Source organism: Salvelinus sp. IW2-2015, unplaced genomic scaffold, assembly GCF_002910315.2.
Source record: "Salvelinus sp. IW2-2015 unplaced genomic scaffold, ASM291031v2 Un_scaffold16544, whole genome shotgun sequence".
NCBI lineage: Eukaryota > Metazoa > Chordata > Actinopteri > Salmoniformes > Salmonidae > Salvelinus > Salvelinus sp. IW2-2015.
Genome location: NW_019957637.1, coordinates 85207 through 111657, shown reverse-complemented (window position 1 = coordinate 111657; position 26451 = coordinate 85207).

Sequence of the window (26451 nt, the reverse complement as noted above, 5' to 3'; positions counted from 1 at the left end):
CCTTTACAGCCGGGTGCTTTTATTGTCCCAAAATCTTGAGGCGATGGCAGATGCCACTGTGTGCAACACCAATTCTAAAACCTGTACCTATGGAGTCAGTGGAGACTGCTGAGGGGAGGATGGCTCATAACAAGGGCTGGAACAGAGCAAATGGAATGGCATCAAACTATGTGTTTGATGCCATTCCATTCTCATTCCGCTCCAGCCGTTACCACGAGCTTGTCCTCCCCAATTAAGGTGGCACCAACCTCCTGTGTGGTGAGTGTAAGGAGTGCCACCATGCCACTGACACACTTGTGAAACCCCCATCAAACAAAGAAATTGCCCTGATGCCAATGGTCAATTGAGAGCTCCAGAGATGAAGAATAGAGGACCAAAGTTACAGTGAAGAGGCAGGTGACTACTACTGAGGACAATCTTCTGATCTTCCAGGACAGTCTCTTCAGGTTCAGGCACCACCTTTTGGCAGTTACAGTGAAGAGGCAGATGACTACTACTGAAGACGATTTTGTGATCTTCCAGGACAGTCTCTTCAGGTTCAGGCACCATCAGATGGCAGTATGCAGTGTACAGAGACCTGAGGGAGAGTCTCAAGCACAACGAGTGTTTCATCCATGTGGACTTCAGCGACAATTACTCTTGAAAATACTCCATTGAAGTCCAGTCGGTTAATTTTGGAGGATCGCGTCAGCAGGCAATGCTCCACACTGGAGTATTATATGCAGGAGCACAGCTTTCACCCGTTGCTTTCCGCTCCATCTCCCCCAAAAAGAAGGCATGAACCGCAAGCAATCTGGCCAGTTCTGGAGATGGTTAAGGAGAGGTACTCAGAAGTTAACCGGCTGCACTTCTTCAGTGATGGGCCAGCAAGCCAGTATAAACAGAAGGGAAACTTTTTCCTTTTTTGACTGAACCATTCAAGTGAGGCATTTACGACATAATCTGGAATTTCTTTGAGGCCAGCCAATGCAAGGGGCTCCTGACGGTGTTGGAGGGATGCTGAAGAGATCCAGATGTTGGGGGACTGTTCAACAAGCTGAAGAGTCAGGAATCATCAGTAGAGCTGTTCTTTGTCAGCGAGAACATTGTCGACACAATAGTGCCGAACTGCTTTTTTGCATGTCCATTTTTAAACCACAAAAAGGATACTTTGTCTAGTGGCTGTGTGAGTAGGGGAATGTTTGAAAAGTTTTTCTAATCTCAGTATGTTGTCTCATCTCTTCTCAGGTAACCCATCTAACTGCAGTGAAAGGCACAATGAAGATGCATCAACAGATAAGTGTGTTGCCAAGTCACATCAAGTACGGAGACATAACCTGTCTCTGCCAAAGAGATGAGAGGGTCATGGACTGTCCCTGCTTTGAGTTAAAAGAAGCAACTTTAGAAGCTGCCGAGGCTCCAAAATAAGCTCTAGAAGCTGCTGAGGCTCCAATATCAACTCTAGAAGCTGCTGAGGCTCCAATATCAACTCTAGAAGCTGCATGTGTGTGTTCGTAGATCAACTCTAACGAAAGCTGTGCCGAGGCTCCATAAATAATGCTTAGAAGCTGCTGAAGGCTCCAATATCACAACTCTAGAAGCTGCTGAGGCTCCAATATCAACTCTAGAAGCTGGTTGATGCTCCAATATCAATCATCTAGAAGCTGCTGAGGCTCCAATATCAACTCTAGATAGCTGCTGAGGCTCCATATCAACTCTAGAAGCTGCTGAGCTCCAATATCAACTCTAGAAGCTGCTGAGGCTCCAATATCAAATCTAGAGCTGCTGAGGCTCCATATATCAACTCTAGAAGCTGCCGGAGGCTCCAATATCAACTCTAGAAGCTGTCCGAGGCTCCAAATATGTCAATTCTCTTAGAAGCTGCTGAGGCTCCAATATCAACTCTAGAAGCTGCTGGGCTCCATTATCAACTCTAGAAGCTGCTGAGGCTCAAATATTCAACTCTAGAAGCTGCTGAGCTCCAATATCAACTCTAGAAGCTGGCCTGAGGTTCTCATATCACAACTCTAGAAGTCTGCCTGAGGCTCCAATATCTAACTCTAGAAGCTGCTGAGGCTCCAATATCACTCTAAGCTGCTTGAGGCTCCAATATCAACTCTAGAAGTGCTGAGGTCCAATATCAACTCTAGAAGCTGCTGAGGCTCCAAATATCAACTCTAGAAGCTGCTGAGGCTCCCAATTTCGAATCTAGAAGCTGCTGAGGCTCCAATATCAACTCTAGGATAGCTGCTGAGGCTCCAATATCAACTCTCGAGAGCTTGCCGAGGCTCCAATATCAACTCTAGAAGCTGCTGAGGCTCCAATATCAACTCTAGAAGCTGCTGAGGCTCCAATATCAACTCTAGAAGCTGCTGATGCTCCAAGATCTGTGTACACCATTGAAACACTGTGGTTACCTGAGGTAATTTACGCTCAGCATATTGGTCAGTGGTGTGTGGTGTCCTATGACAATGAGCCATACCCAGGAATCAGCACAGATGTGGAGGAGGATAACATCCAGGTCAATTGCATGCATGAGAAATAAAAAAAACGATTTCGTATTTCTGCTTCTGTCTCCTATCATTATACAACGTGACTGTTCTCTTATGCCATACTTTGTACATCTCCATTGTCAGTAGAAACCACTTTTTTTAAGCAAGTCAGCCATAACAGTTATGTTTTTTAAAAAGGCAGTAAATGAGGCTGAATTAACTGTTTCGCTGCCAGACAGTGCTCCGCTGATAGCCAGTGCTCCGCTGATAGCCAGGTGTAGCAGTGGTAAGGTGTTGGGACTAGTGGTGGGACTCTGCTGTTGGGACAGCTTTATATAGGCCCTAACAGTTTGTGGGCACCGTTTGTCACTGTTATAGTGCAATTATTGTATTGTTTACTGTTGTGTTGTTTAGTGGCTTTGCTGGCATGCATAACATAATTTAAAAAAAACTTTACATGGTTAAACTGGTCATCAGATAGTTCATGTTCATTCTAGTGTTTTAATTCTATGATCTGAACAAGTATCCACTTGTAGATTTAAAACAGGTAAATAATGCATAGATATGAAACTGAAATGCGTGCAGCTATCTTGATCAAACACATGACTAGACTGGTGCATGGTAATTCTTCATGATACTGGCAAAAGGGCAATTTGGGCCATCCATTTGGAAAAGTGAACTGACAGACATTATGTGTAATTAAGAAAGAGCCCAAAGAATTTATAAGGTTAATAAAACAATGCAAACAGAATCCACCTCAGCACAAGAACATTGAATTACAGACAAATACACCTATTATGTGAATTAAATTCCCTGTTAGGTAAATGCAGTCTTATTTATTTTTTTATTTTACCTTTATTTAACTAGGCAAGTCAGTTAAGAACAAATTCTTATTTTCAATGARGGCCTAGGAACAGTGGGTTAACTGCCTTGTTCAGGGGCAGAACGACAGATTTTTACCTTGTCAACTTAGGGATTCAATCTTGCAACCTTCCGGTTACTAGTCCAACGCTCTTACACCTAGGTTACCTGCCCCCCTTGTTATTACAAACCCAATTTGTAGGATTTTTTTGGCAAATCAAATCAAATTTTATTGGTCACATTGGTCACATGGTTAGCAGATGTTAATGCGAGTGTAGCGAAATGCTTGTGCTTCTAGTTCGGACCATGCAGTAATATCTAACAAGTAATCTAACAATTTCACAACAACTACCTTATACACACAAGTGTAAAGGAATGAATAAGAATATGTACATATAAATACATGGATGAGCGATGGCCGAACGGCATAGGCAAGATGCAGTAGATGGTATAGAGTACAGTATATACATATGAGATGAGTAATGTAGGGTATGTAAACATTATATAAAGTGGCATTGTTTAAAGTGACTAGTGATACATTTATAACATCCAATTTTTAATTGTTAAAGTGGCTAGAGATGTGAGTCAGTATGTTGGCAGCAGCCACTCAATGTTAGTGATGGCTGTTTAACAGTCTGATGGCCATGAGATAGAAGCTGTTTTTCAGTCTCTCAGTCCCAGCTTTGATGCACCTGTACTGACCTCGCCTTCTGGATGATAGCGGGGTGAACAGGCCGTGGCTCGGGTGGTTGTTGTCCTTGATGATCTTTTTGGCTTTCCTGTGACATCGGGTGGTGTAGGTGTCCTGGAGGGCAGGTAGTTTGCCCCCAGTGATGCGTTGTGCAGACCTCATTACCCATTGGAGAGCCTTACGGTTGTGGGCAGAGCAGTTGCCGTACCAGGCGGTGATACAGCCCGACAGGATGCTCTCGATTGTGCATCTGTAAAAGTTTGTGAGTGTTTTTGGTGACAAGCCAAATTTCTTCAGCCTCCTGAGGTTGAAGAGGCTCTGTTGTGCCTTCTTCACCACGCTGTCTGTGTGGGTGGACCATTTCAGTTTGTCCGTGATGTGTACGCCGAGGAACTTAAAACTTTCCACCTTCTCCACTACTGTCCCGTCGATGTGGATAGGGGGGTGCTCTCTCTGCTGTTTCCTGAAGTCCACGATCATCTCCTTTGTTTTGTTGACGTTGAGTGTGAGGTTGTTTTCCTGACACCACTCTCCGAGGGCCCTCACCTCCTCCCTGTAGGCCGTCTCGTCGTTGTTGGTAATCAAGCCTACCACTGTAGTGTTGTCTGCAAACTTGATGATTGAGTTGGAAGCGTGCATGGCCACGCAGTCATGGGTGATCAGGGAGTACAGGAGAGGGTTGAGAACGCACCCTTGTGGGGCCCCAATGTTAAGGATCAGCGAAGTGGTGATGTTGTTTCCTACTCTCACCACCTGGGGGCGGCCCGTCAGAAAGTCCAGGACCCAGTTGCACAGGGCGGGGTCGAGACCCAGGGTCTCGAGCTTCATGATGAGTTAGGAGGGTACTATGGTGTTAAATGCTGAGCTTCAATCGATGGACAGCATTCTTACATAGGTATTCCTCTCGTCCAGATGTGTTAGGGCAGTGAGATTGCGATTGCGTCGTCAGTGGACCTATTGGGGCGGTAAACAAATTGGAGTGGGTCTAGGGTGTTAGGTAGGGTGGAGGTGATATGATCCTTGACTAGTCTCTCAAAGCACTTCATGATGACGGAAGTGAGTCGTTTAGCTCAGTTACCTTAGCTTTCTTGGGAACAGGAACAATGGTGGCCCTCTTGAAGCATGTGGGAACAGCAGACTGGGATAGGGATTGATTGAATATGTCCGTAAACACACCAGCCGTCTGGGCGGGCAGCATTGCGAGGGTTAACCTGTTTAAATGTTTTACTCACGTTGGCTGCTGTGAAGGAGAGCTCGCAAGTTTTGGTGGAGGGCCGTGTTGGTGGCACTGTATTGTCCTCAAAGCGAGCAAAGAAGTTTTTAGTTTGTCTGGGAGCAAGACATTGGGGTCCGCAACGGGGCTGGTTTTCCTTTTGTAGTCCGTGATTGACTGTAGACCCTGCCACATACCTCTCGTGTCTGAGACATTGAATTGCGACTCTACTTTGTCTCTATATTGACGCTTAGCTTATTTGATAGCCTTGCGGAGGGAACAGCTACATTGTTTGTATTCGGTCATGTTTCCAGTCGCCTTGCCCTGATTAAAAGCAGTGGTTTGTGCTTTCAGTTTTGCTCGAAGGCTGCCATCAATCCACGGTTTCTGGTTGGGGAAGGTTTTAATAGTCGCCGTGGGTACAACATCACCGATGTACTTGCTAATAAACTCGCTCACCGAATCAGCGTATACATCAATGCTGTTGTCCGACGTTATCCGGAACATTTCCCAGTCCATGTGATCGAAGCAATTTTGAAGCATGGAATCAGATTGGTTGGACCCGTGTTGAACAGACCTGAGCACGGGCGTTTCCTGTTTTAGTTTATTTCTATATGCTGGGAGCAACAATGCTAATCTCATTTTATAACTTATTTCTCACACTTATGCAAAGAATTTCATCCAGTTGGCTYTGCAGATCAAAAGCAACAAATTGTTTCAAACCTTCCTTGAAATGACCTTTGCAGACAGCATGTTCAGGTTGCTTGTTAGTAGAATGCAGGCCTCAGTCTCTGTTAATAGCCCCTCCTGTGCTCCTCTCCTGTCCGGGGTTATTGATGTGCAGGAGAGGTGAGTGAGACGGGGGAGGGGGGCTCTCAGTGATAAAGAGCTGACAGGATGTACAGCAGTAGCAGGCTCAGGTTAGCAGGGTGCTGCATAGCATGGCTTTGCGTCATTACCAATGTCACAGCCCTACTTGAGAGAGATGATGCTCTGCTCTACTGGCTGGCCAGCTGTACCTGGGGCTTCCAACATACTTGACTTCTGGACTGGGGGCAATACACTGAGTAAAGCTGTCACGCTCGTCTTCCTCCTCTTCTGAGTTTGAAGGATCGGAGGACCAATATGCAGCGTGGTAAGTGTTCCTCTTGATATTTATTAACACAAAGAACACTTAACGAAACTATACAAAAATAACAAACAACGAACGTGAAGCTATAGAATAATAGTGCTGACACAAAAACACTACACATAGACAATCACCCACAACCCACAATGACAAAACAGGCTACCTAAATATGGTTCCCAATCAGAGACAACGACTAACACCTGCCTCTGATTGAGAACCATATCAGGCCAAACACAGAAACAGACAAACTAGACATACAACATAGAATGCCCACTAAGATCACACCCTGACCAAACAAAACATAGAAACATACAAAGCAAACTATGGTCAGGGCGTGACAAAAGCATTTCAGTTAAGTGAGTAAAACTGAGTAAAGTTATGTCTGAATAACTATTGCCCCGTTGCACTCACATCTGTAGCCATGAAATTACTTAAAAGGCTGATAATGGCTCACATCAACACCATCACCTTAGAAACCCTGGACCCACTCCAATTCACATACCGCCCCAACAGATCCACAGATGACACAATCTCTCTTGCACTCCACACTGCCCTTTCCCATCTGGACAAAAGGAACACCCACATGAGAATGCTGTTAATTGACTACAGCTCAGCGTTCAACACCAGTGTACCCTCCAAGCTCATCACTAAACTAAGGACCCTGGATTAAACAGCTCCCTCTGCAACTAGATCGGGGACTTCCTGAAGGGCCGCTCCCAGGTGGTGAGGGTAGGCAACAACACATCCGCCACACTGACCTTCAACACGGGGGCCCCTCAGGAATGCGTGCGGGACTGTTGTGGAACATGTCGAGGGCTTCAAGTGTCCACGTCACTAAGGAACTATGATGGTCTACACACATCTACACAGTCGTGAAGAGTGCATGGCAACGCCTGGTCCCCCTCAGGAGGCTGAGGCCATGCAGATCCTCAAAATGTTATACAGCTGCACCATTGAGAGCATATTGAATGGCTGCATCACCGCTTGGTATGGCAACTCCTTGGCATCCAACCTCAAGTCGCTAGAGGGTAGTGTGTAAGGCCGAGTAAATAAATGAGGACGTGCTCCCTACCATCCAAGACCTCTATACCAGGCGGTGTCAGAGGAAGGACTTAAGAATTGTCAAAGACTCCAGCCACCTAAGTCATAGACTGTTCTCTCTGCTACCGCATAGCAAGCTGTAATGATGCACCATGTCTGAAACCAACAGAACCCTGAACATCTTTTACCCCCAAGTTATAAGACTGCTAAATAGTTAATTAAATCATTAACCAATAGCTACCTGGAATATCTGCATTGACCCTTGTTGCACTAATCTCTTTTGACTCATCACATGCGCTGCTGCTACTGTTTATTATCTATCCTGTTACCTAGTCACTTTATCCCTACCTATATGTACATATTTACCTCGTACCCCTGCACATTGACTCGGTACTGGTACCCCGTGTATATAGCCAAGTTATTGTTACTCTTTGTGTATTTATTTTCTACTATTTCCCCCCCAAAAAATTCAGCAGTTTTGGGAAGGGCCCGTAAGTAAGTATTTCACTGGTAGTCTACATCTTTTGTTTACGAAGCATGTGACCAATACAATTTGAGTAGATTTGATTTGAATATGACCCTCTGTTTTTTCCCGACCATGTGATCTGACTTGGAACAAGTCATAGCCCAAGTTATATGCTCTCACTAGGACCAAGAGATTTTCTGAACGTGAAACAATGCACGGTCCTTCTGTGAAGGATTTGCTGATTGTTAGAAGAGAGAACAATCACTATTCATCTCTTGTATGCCGTTCTACACAATAGATCTATTACAGTGTGTTCTGTCCTTTTGAATGTCATTTCAGAGCCAAGTGCCTTCAAGCAAATCTCAGGAGAGGAACAGGCCTGTTCTCCCTAGAAACACATTACAGATTGCCCTTTTCTGTCTCACAGCAAACAGCATATCCAATAAGCCTCCCATGCTGCATGCAATATAGCGGTGGCTACTGCTACCTAGCATGAGTACGAAAAGGGCAGTTTTCCAGGAAAACTAGCAGTATTTCAATAATCTCGATGTATCAGTGTGGATAAACACAACATTTGGAGTACAGTGGCATGTCCACTCCCCGCATTGAGGTATGTTTTCCGACCCAAATCTCGCGCCGGTTCCACAGTGTCTGAATGTAACCATGATTGCGTTTTAACCCCAGTGCAACTAGCTTAACGGTAGGGTCGTAACGGTAGGGTCGTAACGGTAGGGTCGTAACGGTAGGGTCATAACGGTAGGGTCGGTATCTTCGGCTACATGCAATATATCCCTGTGGCCACCTTCATATGTGTCAGGAGGACATGAGAGAATGTTCTATAAGATAGACTGCAGAATCCTGTTTTATTGGAACTATGGTGTAGATTTCTCTTTAATTATCTCAAAGATGGCCACCATATCAACATTTGCAAGTGTTGCAATCTGATATCTTGCTCTTTACCATGAGCTTTTCTAGAGCAGCAAGGTGTGTTGACAATCAGCTTTTCAAAGACTCATTCCTCAGTAGCTGTATCTGTAGCAGTATAAAGTGACAATTTGGCTTTAATGGTCCTTTAACAATGCACATACATGGTTTACTACTGCATTAATTAGGCCTAAGTCAGTGTTGCCTCCACAATTGGGGGCTGACTCTAGTCGGTTACCCAGAGCAGAGGCTCTGTCTGTGGGCAGAGGAGAATCATGGCCTGGAAATCCAATGTCGGTGTGGCCTGGGTGGGGTTCCTGGATGAACCACATAGCCTGAGGACGTACAGGGAGTGGGAGCCATTCCAGTTTAATGAGAACATGGAGGGTCTAAATCAGGATCTCTTTCTCATAGACTCCAGGCAGTTTACTGGTGCAGAGTGACGTCTGTTTGAATGAATTAGTGACATAATTTTGTGCTCAAGTGGTGCTGGTACGGAGTGTTGCAGTTTGTTGGGCTGTAATGCTCTTTTGGTTTTTACATTGGGTGGAGGCTATTACACTTCCAGGTGGCATTTCAACCACAAGAGAAGAGTAAAGCAAATAAATTGCCATGGTGTAATGCATTTTATTAATCTTTTTGGACACAATTACGATCCAAAGATATAGTTAGACCCAACTTGTCTGTTCATGTCATGGATTCCCCCGGTACTGCTACCCATTCCGGTCACCAGTTCCGGAGGTCTAGTCACCAGCCTCTAGGCATCACTGAACTGTTTCATCACGCACACCTGGTTCCCATTTCCCCTGATTAGTAATTGTATATATTTGCCCTCTGTTACCATTGTCTTGTCGGTTATTGTTGGTCTTGTTCCCATGTCCGTTGGTCTTGTGTACCTGTGCTTTCTGGTTTCGGCTTTTGTGCTGCGTGTTTTGTGTACTCGTTAATACGGGTCTCGTCCTGTGTATTGTTGTGCACTTGTTATTACAGGTCTCGTCCCGTGTATTGTTATTACGGGTCTCGTCTCGTGTATTTATTAGAGGTTTAACCTCGCTGTTTTGTTTGGGTTACATCCCTGTTTTTTGTATACGTGTTTGTTTTGGGCTTTGTCCCCGTGCCTTTCATGTTGTATTTTTGGGTGGCATGTGGTATTTTTGGGTGGAGTATGAAAACTCCCTATTACGTATACCTGTGCCTGCCTCCAATCATGTATACAATGTGACAGAATAACCGACCCTAAATGGAGACAGCGGGAATGGCCCATCCGCCGCAACTTCGGCAGCTGCAACTGGCCCATCCGACACCGCCGCAACTTCGGATGCTGCAACTGGCCCGTCCGACTGCTGCAACTGGCCCGTCCAACACCGCCGCAACTGGCCTGTCCGACACTGCTGCAACTGGCCCGTCCGACACCGCCGCATCTGGCCTGTCCGACACTGCTGCAACTGGCCCGTCCGACACCGCCGCAACTGGCCTGTCCGACACCGCCACAACTTCGGCAGCTGTCACGGATTCCCCCGGTACTGCTGCTCACTCAACTGTTTCATTACGCACACCTGGTTCCCATTTACCCTGATTAGTAATTGTATATATTTGCCCTCTGTTCACCATTGTCTTGTCGGTTATTGTTGGTCTTGTGTACCTGTGCTTTCTGGTTTCGGCTTTCGTGCTGCGTGTATTGTGTACTCGTTATTACGGGTCTCGTCCCGTGTATTATTGTGCACTTGTTATTACAGGTCTCGTACCGTGTATTATTATTACGGGTCTAGTCCCGTGTATTTAGAGGTTTAACCTCGCTCTTTTGTTTGGGCTTCGTCCCCATGCCTTTCATGGCATGTTGTATTTTTGGGTGGAGTATTAAAAAACCCTATTATGTATTCCTGCGCCTGTCTCCAATCATTTATACAACGTGACAGTTCAGCTGCCTCCAGAGAAGAAATGTCCTTTTATAAAATCACACSGCTGGGAAATAGGCTAGGATTTGAACTACACTGAACAAAAATATAAACGCAACACAAGTGTTGGTCRCATGTTTCATGAGCTGAAATAAAAGATCKCAGAAATGTTCCATACGCACTAAAAGCTTATTTCTCTCAGATTTTGTGCAGAAATTTGTTTACATCCCTGTTAGTGAGCATTTCTCCTTTGCCAAGATAATCTATCCACCGGACAGGTGTGGCATATTGTGCCTTGTGCTGGGGACAAAAGTCCACTGTAAAATGTGCAGTTTTGTCACACAACACAATGCTACAGATACCTAAAGTTTTGAGAGAGTGTGCAATTGGCATGCTGACTGCAGGAATGTCCACCAGAGCTGTTTACCAGATAATTGAATGCTAATTTCTCTACCATAAGCTTCCTCCAACATAGTTTTAGACAATTTGCCAGTAAGTCCAACCGGTCTCACAACCGCAGACCACATGTAAACACACCAGCCCAGGACAACTGAAGAGTTTCTGCACAAACTGTCAGAAGCCATCTCAAGGAAGCTCATCTGTGTGCTCGCCATCCTCACCAGTGTCTTGACCTGACTGCAGTTCGGCACCGTAATCGACTTAATTTGGCAATTGCTCACCTTTGATGGCCACTGGCATGCTGGAGAAGTTTGCTCTTCATGGATGAATCCCGGTTTGAACTGTACCGGGCAGATGGCAGACAGCGTGTATGGTGTTGTGTGGATGAGCAGGTTTGCTGATGTCAACGTTGTGAACATGAGTGCTCTATMGTGGGGTTATGGTATGGGCAGGCATAAGCTACAGACAACGAACACAATTGCATTTTATCGATGGCAATTTCAATGCACAGAGATACCTGTGTCAAAATCCTGAGGGTCATTGTCGTGCCATTCATCCGCCGCGATCACTTCATGTTTCAGCCTGATAATGCACGCCCCATGTTGCAAGGATCTATACACAATTCCTGAAGGCTGAAAATGTCCCAGTTCTTCCATGACCTTCCATCACCAGACATGTCACCCGTTGATTATGTTTGGGATGCTCTGGATCAACGTGTAGGACAGTGTGTTCCAGTTCCCACCAATATCCAGCAACTTCGCACATCCATTGAAGTGGAGTGGTACACTGTTCCACAGGCCACAATCAACAGCCTGACTAACTTTTTGCGGAGGATGAGGTAAATGGTGGTCACACCAGATACTGACTGGTTTTCTGATCCTTGACCCTACCTTTAAGGCATCTGTGACCAACAGATGCATATCTGTATTCCCAGTCATGTGAAATTCATAGATTAGGGTCTAATMAATTTATTTCAATTAACTAATTTCCTAATATGAACTGTAACTCGGTAAAATCTTTGAAAATGGTTGAGTTTATATTTTTGTTCAGTGTAAAATAAACCCATAGATTTAAACAGAGAATAAATAGACATTTCTAATTAATAGCAACATCACACATTTTCTCAATAGGACCTTAAGCTACACGCTACACAAGTGAGCAATGTTTTCTTCTGTTGCTCTAGTTTTAGCCTGTATGTGATTGTCATTGCAACGATGTACGCTGAGAGTCAGGAAGCAAGTTCAGGGAGTGAATACATTTTAATAAACAAACATGAACAAAACAAGAAAAACCAACAGCGCACCGACATGAAACAGATACAATAACGCCTGGGGAAGGAACCAAAGGGAGTAACATAAATAGGGCAGGTAATCAAGGAGGTGATGGAGTCCAGGTGAGTGATTAACAATCAGGGTTATTCCACCAGATATAGATTTCTAAACTCTGCCTAAGTTAAAACAGTATTGTGTTGTTTAAAAATGAATATGAACTTATTTTCTTTGCATTATTCGAGTCTGACAACACTGCATCTTTTTTGTTGGTTTGACCAGTTGTCATTTTCTGCAAATAAATGATCTAAATGACAATATTTTTATTTAGAATTTGGGAGAAATGTTGTCAGTAGTTTATAGAATGAAACAAAAATGTAAATTTTACCCAAACACATACCTATAAATAGTAAAACTGAGAAACTGATAATTTTGCAGTGGTCTCTTAATAGGCAAACCCCCCCCCTTTAGCGCCTACCCCCCCCTCCTCCCCCCCCAAAAAGCACCATTCTGTACTAACTCATTTGGGAGCACAAATAATAAATAATCATAACATTTAAAACAAAATAAATCTAAAAAATATCAAAAATAACTAACTGTCACGACTTCTGCCGAAGTCGGTTCCTCTCCTTGTTCGGGCGGTGTTCGGCGGTCCACGTCACCGGTCTTCTAACCATCGCCGATCCATTTTTCATGTTCCATTTGTTTTGTCTGGATGTCACACTCACCTGGTTTCAATTCCCTAATTACATGTTGTATATGTTCCCTCTGTTTCCCCCATGTCCTGGTCGGGAATTCTGTCAAGGGGTGCGTAACTGGTGGCATGGAAGTCAAACGCAGGAGAGCAGAACTTGGTAAATAGCCGGAGCCGTTTAATGTACATAACTACCGGCATACAAACGTAACAAAACACATGGGCACAAAACCGTATCGCACCAGTCACATAAAGCACACGTACTTACAATAAACAATTCCCGACAAGTGCTGGCGCCCCGTGCCGCCCGTGGCAAGATGCCGCCCTGGGCGGCTGCCCATGTCGCCTATACCTAAATCCGCCACTGGGTATTTTATTAGGATCCTCATTAGCTGTTGCAAAAGCAGCAGCTACTCTTCCTGGGGTCCACACAAAACATGAAACATAATACAGAATGACATAATACAGATCATCAATAGACAAGAACAGCTCAAGGACAGAACTACATACATTTTTTTAAAGGCACACGTAGCCTACATATCAATGCATACACACAAACTATCTAGGTCAAATAGGGGAGAGGCGTTGTGCCGCGAGGTGTTGCTTTATCTGTTTTTTGAAACCAGGTATGCTGTTTATTTGAGTAATATGAGATGGAAGGAAGTTCCATGCAATAATGGCTCTATATAATACTGTACACTTTCTTGAATTTGTTCTGAATTTGGGGACTGTGAAAAGAACCCTGGTAGCATGTCTGGTTGGATAAGTGTGTGCGTCAGAGCTGTGTGTAAGTTGACTATGCAAACAATTTGGGATTTTCAACACATTCATGTTTCTTATAAAAGTGATGCAGCCAGTCTTTCKTCAACTCTTAGCCAAGACAGACTGGCATGCATAGTATTTATATCATCCCTCTGATTACAATTAAGAGCAACACGTGCCGCTCTGCGCCAGCTGCAGCTTAACTAAGTCTTTCCTTGCATCACTACACCACATGACTGGACAATAATCAAGATTAGACAAAACTAGAGCTTGCAGAACTTGCTTTTTCGAGTGTGGTCTCATAAAAGCAGAACATCTCTTTATTACGAACAGACCTCTCCCCATCTTTACAACCATTGAATCTATATGTTTTGACCATGACAGTTTACAATCTAAGTTAATGCCAAGTAATTTAGTCTTCTCAACTTGTTCAACAGCCACACCATTCATTAACAGATTCAGCTGAGGTGTAGAACTTAAGGAATGATTTGTACCAAATACAATGCTCTTAGTTTAAAGATGTTCAGGACCAGTTTATTACTGGCCACCCATTCCAAAACAGACTGCAACTCTTTGTTAAGGGTTTCATTGACTTCATTATCTGTGGTTGCTGATGCGTATACGGTTGAATCATCAGCATACATGGACACACATGCTTTGAGTAGAGGGCCTAGAGAGTTGCCCTGCGGTACACCACACTTTACATGTTTGACATTAGAGAAGCTTCCATTAATGAAAACCCTCTGAGTTCTATTAAATAGATAGCTCTGACTACACAATATGGCAGAGGTTGAAAAGCCATAGAGCATACGCTTTTTCAACAGGTTATGGTCAATAATATCAAAGGTTACACTGAAATCTAACAGTAGAGCTCCCACAATCTTCTTATTATCAATTTCTTTCAACCAATCATCAGTCATCTGTGTCAGTGCAGTACATGTTGAGTGCCCTTCTCTATAAGCATGCTGAAAGTCTGTTGTTATTTTTTTTTACAGAGAAATAGCATTGTATTTGGACAAACACCATTTTTTCCAACAGTTTGCTAAGAGCTGGCAGCAGCTGATAGGTCTGCTGTTAGAACCAGTAATGGCTGCTTTACCACTCTTGGGTAGCGGAATTACTTTGGCTTCCCTCCAGGCCTGAGGACAAAGACTTTCCTCTAGGCTCAGATTGAAAATATAACAGATACGTCTGGCTATAGAGTCAGCTACCATCCACGTTGTCAATGTCAGGAGGTTTGTCATTATTGATCAACAATAATAATGTTCCACCTCTCCCACACTAACTTTACAAAATTATAACTTACACTGCTTTTCTTTCATTATTAGTTTTTTTATGCATGAATACAATTGCTCACTGTTCATTGTTGGCATTTCCTGCCTAAATTTGCCCACTTTTCCAATGAAATAATCATTACAATAATTGGCAACATCAAATGGTTTTGTGATGAATAAGCCATCTGATTCGATGAAAGATGGAGTTGAATTTGTCTTTCTACCCATAATTTCATTTAAAGTACTCCAAAGTTTTTTTCCATCATTCTTTATATCATTGATCTTAGCTTCATAATAAAGTGTCTTCTTCTTGTTGAGTTTAGTCACATKATTTCTCAATTTGCAGTAAGTCAGCCAGTCAGATGTGCAGCCAGACTTATTAGCAACTCCCTTTTCCCCATCTCTTTCAAACATACAGTTTTTAAATTCCTCATCAATCCATGGAGCCTTAACAGTTCTAACAGTTAGTTTCTTATCAGGTGCATGTTTATCAATAATTGGAAGAAGCAATTTCATAAATTCATCAAGTGCAGCGTCTGGATGCTCCTCATTAATCACATCAGACCAACAAATATTTTTAACAWCATCCACCTAAGAGTCACAGCAAAATATTATACACTATTTTAGGCCCAGCTTTCGGGAACTTGGCTTTCCTGGACATAGCCACTATGTTGTGATACTGCATCCAATGGGTACGAATACAGCTTTAGAACAAAGTTATACAGCATTAGTAAAAATGTGATTGATACATGTGGATGGTCTTGTTCCTGTAGTGTTTGTAAACACCCTGGTAGGTTKATTAATAACCTGAACCAGATTACAGGCACTGGTTACAGTAAGAAGCTTCCTCTTGAGCGGACAGCTTGATGAAAACCAGTCAATATTCAGGTCCCCAAGAAAGTAGACCTCTCTGTTTTCATCACATACACTATCAAGCATTTCACACATATTATTATGATACTGACCGTTAGCAGTTGGTGGCCTATAGCAACAACCCAAAATAGAAGGCTTTAGATGTGCCAAGTGAACCTGCAACCACAACACTTCAATAACACTTGACATAAGATCTTCTCTAAGCATTACAGGGATATGGCTCTGAATATACAGCAACACCTCCCCCATAAGCATTTCTGTCTCTTCTATAGATGTTATATCCTTGTATTGCTACTGATCAAATGAATTATCTAAGTGAGTCTCAGAAATGGCTAATATATGATTGTTATCTGATGTTAGCAAGATATTGATTTCATGAACCTTATTTCTAAGGCTATATATATTAATATACACTATTTTCAGCCCTTTCCTGGGTAGCTTATCAGAGATAGACATAATACTGAAAAGAGCAGACAACGCAAGAGAAATAAATATACATTCAGCAGCCCATTAATCAATTGGTGAGTGTGTGTGTGTGCTGCGGAGTTGAGGCTACGAACCCATAGGCTTGGCTCTCTCATCCGTTCCAGGCTTCTGGGAAGGAGGGTGGACAATGAGCCTGTCATAGCGGATGTACGCAATGTCTTCACGCGCTCTGGCAGCTTTCATGGCTGAGGATCAGTTCTTTCCTCTTCTGGCGCACAACTTCAGGATAGTCCTCGTTGAGGAAGATATACATTCCTCTCAAGTTCTTGGCTCTTTCTAGAACAGCTACCGTGTCCTTGAACCTCAGGAACTTGACCACTATCGGCCTGGGCCTATCATCTGGGCCGGTGGTGGGTTTTCCAGTCCTGTGGGCGGGCTCCACCTCAATCTTCCTGTGGTCCATCTTCAATATCTCAGAGATCATTTCCCTCACTTTGTCCTCAGACTCCGTCCAGGTCTCATGTGGAGATTCTGCAATTCCATCCACAACCATGTTGTTCCGCCTTGATTGGCCCTCAAGTCTGATTTATCTGTCATTGTTATCATGAATTCACACACAGAACTGATGTCCTCTCTCAATGACTTACAGATTGCTGTCATCTTGCCGTTCTCCTGTTTCAACTCATCGAGCCGACCCTGGGAGAACTGCAAACTGTTCTTCAGGTCCTGGACCTCTCTGGTCAGGTCGTCCATTCTTTTATTAGTAGAGTCCAGGAGTATTTGGACAAAACACTTGAAGCTATTTTCTTGTTGTTGTAACAACTGCTTGTAGGTCTCTTTTTGTTTGTTTAAAAGATCCTTCACGTGTAATAGAGAGACACCACTGCCCTCAACGGGACTCCCGCTGGCTTTGGTCTTTGTCATGGTAGCTAGCAACGTAGGTTATGCTGTTACTCCTCACAGTTCCAGACAGGGCAGGTCATGGGAAAATTGAAAACAACAGGGATCTAGACAGCCAGAAACCCGGGACAATACGCGGTCCCAGCCACAATGGCTAACCACGTCGAGGGCTGCGTTCAAGAAAACCTTGCTAGCTTGATATGCAGCTAGCTAGCAGCTAGGCAGTCCCAGCAACTGATACCAACTGCGTTGCGGGATCCAAACTAAGAAGCTAGATAGCTACCAAGAACTTTCCAATACACTTTCAAACAAACATTTCAAACAAACAAAACCAAGTTCTTCCTCGTTTCGCATTCAAAGGTGAATACGATAGTTGAGAGTGGTGTTGTGTTGCGGGAGACACAGACGTCGGTATTCCCTTTTATGAATCCGGCAAAGAAAGTTATACTTTCTAACGTGCCTCCATTTGTTAGAGACGAAGTGTTGGAGTGAGAGTTCTCGTCAGGGACAACTTGTATCTACAATAAAGAAGGTTATTTCTGGATGCAAATCTCCTTTGCTGAAACATGTCGTATCTCATAGGAGACAAGTGCACATGATTTTAAAGAAGGATACTGACGAACTGAATTTAGCATTTAGTTTCAAGATTGATGGGTTTGATTATGTGTTCTACGCTTCTAGTGAATCAATGAAATGCTTTGGGTGTGGAAGAGAGGGGCTTTTGGTGCGTAAATGTCCAGAGAATGAGCTCGCAGAGCCCGGTAGCAGCTGTAGCGCTGGTGCAGATAAAGCACCACTGAGAAGGGATGAACAGGCTAAGGGTTCAGGAGAAGGGAGAAGGTGGGCAGATGTGGTGGGAAAAATAGGAACGGAGAGCAATGTGGCTACGGGGGCAGTTGTGGTAGAGCAGGGAAAAGAGGGGGGGGGGGGGACAGTAGGTGAAACTGTGATTGAGGTCACTGAGGGGGTACTGGAGAATAAAATGGGAGTTCAAGAGGAGAGTGAAACAATGGAAAATGAAGCAGCTGTTTTCAAAGTACCGAGGAGTAAGAGGAAGAGTTTAAGGGGTGTTGAAGGTTCTAATTCTAAGAGGAAGGTAGAGATTGATAAATCAGTTGAGAATAAACATGTTGTAGAGATGATGGAATTTTCTTCTGGGGATGATGGCGATAGTGATGCATCTGTTGCGTCACAACAAAATAGCGAGAGAAATGGGGTGGAAGGGAGGTATGGGATTGTAAAGGTACGTCAAAAGGGAAGAAATATATGCAGGATTATAATGTAATAGATTTTTTATCCTGAAAGTGAATTGTTTATTGAATCAGGAACGTTTCTGATGTTAAAAATAACGGGAGGAGGTTTGACAAGCCCAGAAATTGATAGACTAAAGAAAGTGGTCACGGGAGTGACAAGTGAGGTAAATTCTAAAGGAAATGAAAGAGTTCAGTCGCAGCCTTAACTCTAAACAGATGTGTTTTCTGTTTCTTACTCTGTATTTTTTTTGCAGCCATGAGCAGTTTTAAGATTTCTTCTTTAAACGCAAATGGGGCAAGAGACAAAAAAAGAGCAGTAGTGTATGAGTTAATAAAGGGAAAGGGAAGTGACATAAGTTTTCTACAAGAAACGCATAGTAATATTTTTATTTATTTTTTATTTCATCTTTYTTTAACCAGGTAGGCTAGTTGAGAAAATGTTCTCATTTACAACTGCGACCTGGCCAAGATAAAGCCAAGCTGTTCGACACATACAACAACACAGAGTTACACATGGAATAAACAAACATACAGTCAATAATACTGGAGGGAAAAAAAGTATATACTGTATACAGTGTGTGCAAATGGGGTAAGATAAGGGAGGTAAGGCAATAACAGGCCATAGTGGCGAGGTTTTACAATATAGCAAGTAAACACTGGAGTGATAGATATGCAGAAGATGAATGTGCAAGTAGAGATACTGGGGTGCAAAGGAGCTAAATAAATAAATAAATACAGTATGGGGTAGAGGTAGTTGGATGGGCTATTTATAGATGGGCTATGTACAGGTGCAATGATCTGTGAGCTGCTCAGACAGCTGGTGCTTGAAATTAGTGAGGGAGATATGGGTCTCCAGCTTCAGCGATTTTTGCAGTTCGTTCCAMTCATTGGCAGCAGAGAACTGGAAGGAAAGGCGGCCAAAGGASGAATTGGCTTTGGGGGTGACCAGTGAAATATACCTGCTGGAGCYCGAAGTTTGCCAATGACCATCTGGATGATCCAGAGGAGGAATGGGAGAAGGTCATGTGGTCTGATGAGACAAAAATAGAGCTTTTTGGTCTAAACTCCACTCGCCGTGTTTGGAGAAAGAAGAAGGATGAGTACAACCCCAAGAACACCATCCCAACCGTGAAGCATGGAGGTGGAAACACCATTCTTTGGGGATGCTTTTCTGCAAAGGGGACAGGACGACTGCACCGTATTGAGGGGAGGATGATGGGGCCATGTATCGCGAGAACTTGGCCAACAGCCTCCTTCCCTCAGTAAGAGCTGCTATGGTGACCAGTGAACTGAGATAAGGCGGGGCTTTACCTAGCAAAGACTTGTAGATGACCTGGAGCCAGTGGGTTTGGCGACGAGTATGAAGCGAGGGCCAGCCAATGAGAGCATGCAGGTCGCAGTGGTGGGTAGTAGACTGCATCTAATTTGTTGAGTAGAGTGTCGGAGGCTATTTTGTAAATGACATCGCCGAAGTCGAGGATCGGTAGGATGGTCAGTTTCACAAGGMTATGTTTGGCAGCATGAGTGAAGGATGCTTTGTTGCGAAATAGGAAGCCGATTCTAGATTTAATTTTGGATTGGAGATGTGGGTCTGGAAGGAGAGTTTACAGTCTAACCAGACACCTAGGTATTTGTAGTTGTCCACATATTCTAGGACAGAACCATCCAGAGTAGTGATGCTGGACTGGCGGGCAGGTGTGGGCAGCGATCGGTTGAAGAGCATGCATTTAGTTTTACTTGCATTTAAGAGCAGTTGGAGGCCACGGAAGGAGAGTTGTATGGCATTGAAGCTCGTCTGGAGGTTAGTTAGTACATCAAATCAAATTTATTTATATAGCCCTTCTTACATCAGCTGATATCTCAAAGTGCTGTACAGAAACCCAGCCTATAACCCCAAACAGCAAGCAATGCAGGTGGAGAAGCACGGTGGCTAGGAAAAACTCCCTAGAAAGGCCAAAACCTAGGAAGAAACCTAGAGAGGAACCAGGCTATGAGGGGTGGCCAGTCCTCTTCTGGCTGTGCCGGGTGGAGATTATAACAGAACATGGCCAAGATGTTCAAATGTTCGTAGATGACCAGCATGGTCAAATAATAATAATCACAGTAGTTGTCGAGGGTGCAGCAAGTCAGCACCTCAGGAGTAAATGTCAGATGGTGTCAGATGGTGAGGAAGGCACTTTTAAAGAATAACCAGGCATCCTCTACTGACGGAATGAGGTRAATATCCTTCCAAGATAACCGGGCCAGATCGATTAGAAAGGCCTGCTCGCTGAAGTGTTTTAGGGAGCGTTTGACAGTGATGAGTGGTGGTCGTTTGACCGCAGACCCATTACGGATGCATGCAATGAGGCAGTGATCGCTGAAATCTTGGTTGAAGACAGCAGAGGTCTATTTGGAGGGCAAGTTCATTAGGATGATATCTATGAGGGTGCCCGTGTTTATTGATTTGGGGTTGTACCTGTTAGGTTCATTGATAATTTGTGTGAGATTGAGGGCATCAAGCTTAGATTGTAGGATGGCCGGGGTGTTTAGCATGTCCCCGTTTAGGTCACCTAGCAGCACTAGCTCAGAAGATAGATGGAGGGCACTCAATTCACATATGGTGTCCAGAGCACAGCTGGGGGCAGAGGGTGGTCTATAGCAAGCGGCAATGGTGAGAGACTTGTTTCTGGAATGGTGGATTTTTAGAAGTAGAAGCTTGAATTCTTTGGGCACAGACTTGGATAGTACGACAGAACTCTGCAGGTTCTCTCTGCAGTAAATTGCCACTCCGTCCCCTTTGGCAGTTCTATCTTGTCGGAAAATGTTATAGTTAGGGATTTCAGAGTTTTTGGTGGTCTTCCTAAGCCAGGATTCAGACACGACTAGGACATCCAGGTTGGCAGAGTGTGCTAAGGCAGTGAATAAAACAAACTTGGGGAGGAGGCTTCTAATGTTAACATGCATGAAACCAAGGCTTTTACGTTTACAGAAGTCAACAAATGAGAGCGCCTGGGTAATGGGAGTGGAGTTAGGCACTGCTGGGCCTGGATTAACCTGTACATCGCCAGAGGAACAGAGGAGGAGTAGGATAAGGGTACGGCTAAAGGCTATAAGAACTGGTCGTCTAGTACGTTCGGAACAGAGATTAAAAGGAGCAGGTTTCTGGGCACGATAGAATAGATTKAAGGCACAATGTACAGACAAAGGTATGGTAGGATGTGAATATAGTGGAGGTAAACCTAGGCATAGTGACGATGAGAGATATTGTCTCTAGAGACATAYTTTAAACCAGGTGATGTCACCGCATGTGTGGGAAGTGGAACTGAAGGGTTAGCTAAGACATATTGCGCAGGGCTAGAGTCTCTACAGTGAAATAAGACAATAATCACTAACCAGAACAGCAATGGACAAGGCATATTGACATTAGGGAGAGGCATGCGTAGCCGAGTGATGATAGGGGTCCAGGGAATAGTTAAGCTGGCTGGAGATACGGCGATTCAGACATCTAGCAGGCCAGGGCTAGCAAGCTAGCAGAAGGGCCTTAGAGATACGTCGTGACGGAAGTCTGTTGTAGCCTTCGTGCGGAGCCTCCTCGTGCAGACCAGCCGTGATGGATTAGTAGGGTTCCGTGTAGTAAAGGTGCCCAGTCCAATTGTCAAAATGGGTATAGTGGCCCAAGAAATTGGCCGATGGACCTATTCAGCTAACAGTCCGATATGCTCTAGACAGCTAGCGGGCTGCGGCTAGCAGATGGATATTCAGGGGACGTCGRGACGGAGGGGCCTGTTGCACAAAGAACCCTTGAGCAGATTACGTCGGTAGTCCAGTCGTGATGGATTAGCAGGGCTTCGTGTAGTGAAAGGGGTCCATGCCAATTGGCAAAATAGGTATTGTAGCCCAAGGAGTGGCTGATGGACCTCTTCAGCTAGCCAGGAGATGGGCCTAGCATGGGCTAGCTCCCGGCTAATTGGTGCTTGCTTCGGGAGAGACGTTAGCCAGGAGCAGCAACTCGGATTGCAGCTAGCTGGATAATGGACAAAGAAGAATATGGAAAATTAAGTTGCGGCAACAGGAGTGGGGGGGGGCAGTGGTGTGCAGTCATAACTCAAAAAGTGGGGGTGTGGCTATCCTGTTCTCAAAAGGTTTTTTGCCTTTGTCATATGAGGTTGAAGAGGTAGTTGAGGGGAGGTTATTAAAAGTTAGAGGGAGATATAAAAACGTCACTATGTATCTGATAAATGTATGTGCCCCAGTAGTGGCAGTTGAGAGGGTGTTTTTTAGTGACTATCAAATAACATTGAGAAATATAATAATGAGGATTATTTATTTCTTGCTGGGGATTTCAACTGCAGAGTCATTGATTTCACAAAGAACCTCAATGACTTATTGTAACACATGAACTATGATATTTGGCGGAGTCAATATGGAGGCACAAGACAATACACATGGGCGAATGTGAGCGAGGACACCAACTCTGGCCAGGTTAGAAAGATTGGTGCTCAAAACAATGAAACCTGTGATAACACCAGTAGGATTTTCTGATCATTGTTTAATAACAGAGGTGGTGTACATTAACGCTGTAAAACCCAAAAGTGCATACTGGCGTTTTAATCTAACTTTATTTAGATTAATGCTCACTTCAGGAAATGTTTTAGTTTTTTTCTGGGAGAGGTGGAGGTCTGAAAAGGCCAGTTTTGTATCTCTTCAACAGTGGTGGGATATAGGGAACATCCAGATTCAACAATTATGTAATCAGTACATGATGAATGTCAGCATAGATATCACCAGATCACTGAACGCCCTAGAGTCTGAAATAGTGGAACTCCTGAAGTTAGTTGAGACCACAGGAGATCGAGGACATACTAAGGCACCAAGAGGAAAAAAGCCACATTGGRAGACCTGTTGGTTATCAGAGCACAGGGGGCATTGGTGAGAAGTACGTTTCAGGGAATCTCTGAAATGGATGCCTCATCCAAATTTTTCTTCGGTTTAGAGAAAAATAATGGACAAAGAAGAATTTTTCATTGCCTCAAATCAGCTGTTGGACAGGAGCTCACTAGCCCAAGTGAAATTAGAAAGAGGGCAGTAGAGTTCTATGCTGAGCTCTACAAGTGTGAGGGAAAAAAMGATAAAACAGTGACACAGCAGTTCCTTGATGGGCTCCCACAGGTGGCTGCAGAAGCTCAGGTTGAACTACAGGTGACCCTGGGAAGGTGAAGAACTGGAGGTCGGTGGCCTTAATGTGCACTGATTATAAATCTTTGTCCAACAGGCTSAGGGAGGTGATGGGGCAAATCATACGGACCAGTCCTACTGTGTTCCCGGCAGACAGATAAGGGATAAGATTTCCCTGATTCCAGATTTTTGGGATGTCTCTAAGGCTATTGGGTTGGATGCTGGTCTAATTTCAATTGATCAGGAAAAGGCATTTGACTGAGTTGAACACCAATACCTATGGTGCACTTTTGAGGATTTTAGTTTCAMCTCTGGTTTTATTGCCATGATCAGGGTGATATGATGACATTGAAAGTGTATTGAAAGTTAACGGTGGCTTGAGTGCTCATTTTAAAGTGTGTAGAGGAATTAGGCAGGGATGTTCGTTGTCTGGAATGTTGTACGTCATCGCTATAGAGCCACTACTAAATAGCATTAGAAGTCGCACTGAAGGGGCGTACCTTTCAGAGGATATTCCTCCTATTCTTCTCTCAGCCTATGCTGATGATGTAGTTTTTGGTGAAAAATCAAGCGGAGGTGGATAGTTTGAGTCRTATGGTTGATCGGTTTAAGGGAATATCCTCTGGAAAGGTAAATTGGGAAAAAGGTTGTGCTTTACAGATTGGGAAATGGTCTGGAGGGATCATGGCTTTGCCAGGGGAGTTGGAATGGTGTAAGGGAGGTTAAGTATCTTGGAGTGTACCTAGGGGATGAGGGGACAATGGATTTTTTTTTGAATGGGGTGGTTGAAATGGTGGAAGGGAAGATYAGGAGATGGCTGTGGTTGTTCTCAAATGTCATACAGGGGGTGCACTATTATTGTTAACAATGTGGTTGCCTCTGCACTGTGGCATCGGTTGTCATTTTTAGAGCCACCGTCTGGCCTTCTGGCCAAGATACAGGCAATGATTGTAGATTTTTTGGGGAATAAATATCATTGGTTTTCACAAAGTGTTTTGTATTTGTCAAAAGAGGAGGGGGGGGACAAGGTCTTGTACATCTTGCTCGGAGGGCTTCTGCTTCCGGTTTCAGTTTAATCAAAGGTTTCTTTATGGATCAAAAAATGTGGTGTGGAGAGGGGTGGCAGGTCTGGTATTACAGAATGTAGGGGGATTAGATTTAAAGAAGGCTTAATTTTTGGTTGATGGTAGCCAGATTTCTAGGGATGGAGAACCTCCGTTTTACAGAGGCCTTCTTAGGGTTTGGATTTGTCGTGTCTTTGGCTATGCCGGATTAAGRGATATGACATGCTATTCTATAAAAATCCTTTCTCTGTAATTAATATTACCTGATTAAGCTAATCAGGTAGATAATTAACAAGAAAGTCAGGGCACCACGAAAGAATGTTTATAGAGCTGTTATCTTCCGAATAAACTCTTAAAGACCTAGTAATATTTTACATCAATAGCAGTCAATATTAATCGTCACCTTATTTCAGTCTCATCTGAAAGTTGTAAATTCTTGGTTATTGTCACGCCCTGACCGTAGAGAGCTTTTATGTCTATTTTGGTTTGGTCAGGGTGTGATTTGGGTGGGCATTCTATGTTCATTTTCTATGTTTTGTATTTCTTTGTGTTTGGCCGGGTGTGGTTCTCAATCAGATGCAGCTGTCTATCGTTGTCTCTGATTGAMAATCATACTCAGGCAGCTTTTTCCCACCTGTGTTTTGTGGGTAGTTGTTTTCTGTTTTGTGTCTGCACCAGACAGAACTGTTTCGTGTTGTTCCATTTTGTCTCAGTGTTCAGTTTAAATAAATAATCATGAACACTTACCACGCTGCGGTCCGATCCTTCTCATTCCGACGACGAACGTTACAGTTATCTTCACGAACACTGGCTAACAAGTTGAATCAGCAATACAAACTTTGGTTTAATTATTTATTTACTAAATACCTAACTAATCACACAGAATTACATATACACAGAATGCAAATTATGTCATACAGAAAACGTCCCTGGTGGACGGAACCGGCATGACGGCTGGTTACACAAAGGAATGGGGGTTGGGTTTAAGTGAAAGAGCGGGAAGACTGAGGAACAAAGGGAGAAGCTATGCTATCGTAAATACAGTATCTTATGCATTCTAAATTACCGCCCATTTGGAAAATGGAAAGCATCATATTTACTCTGAGCTGTGCCTCAATAGGCTGGTTGTAGATGGAAGGCCGTGTTGCCAACAGAGATCTTCCTGTTATGGAAGAATGTTTCTGGTGGTAAACTGGATACGTTGTAGTATCGTTGTTGATGTTTAGACTGGATGTCGTCCATCTTCTTAGCACACGTTTACAGCGGCCGCTGCTAACTCAACGGCTAGGAGGTATACTTCTGTAGTGAATAAGAGTTCAAAGTTCATACCATTCACCAAAGCTCACATGAGGTTGGCTTAGTTCTGTAGTTGACATGTTAGTCTTTTAACGTGGGACGTCGTCCTCACGTCCTCGGAACAGGAGGTTATTTTCGTCAAGGGCTTTATATAGTGGTAGGAGAGAGGGCATGTTTCATAGTTTACAAACCAATGTCTTTCACATGGGCAGGGCCACTGAGTGAACAGAGCTTTACCTTATGAAAACCAATTCTCATTTGGAGCTAAAATTCCATTTAATCTTTTCACAAATAGTTTCATATTTAAACATTTAAATTGCACAACAATTCCATGTGATTCTGATAACTATAATGTGTAGACTTTCCAGGATACAGTTTATGTCATCCTATCATT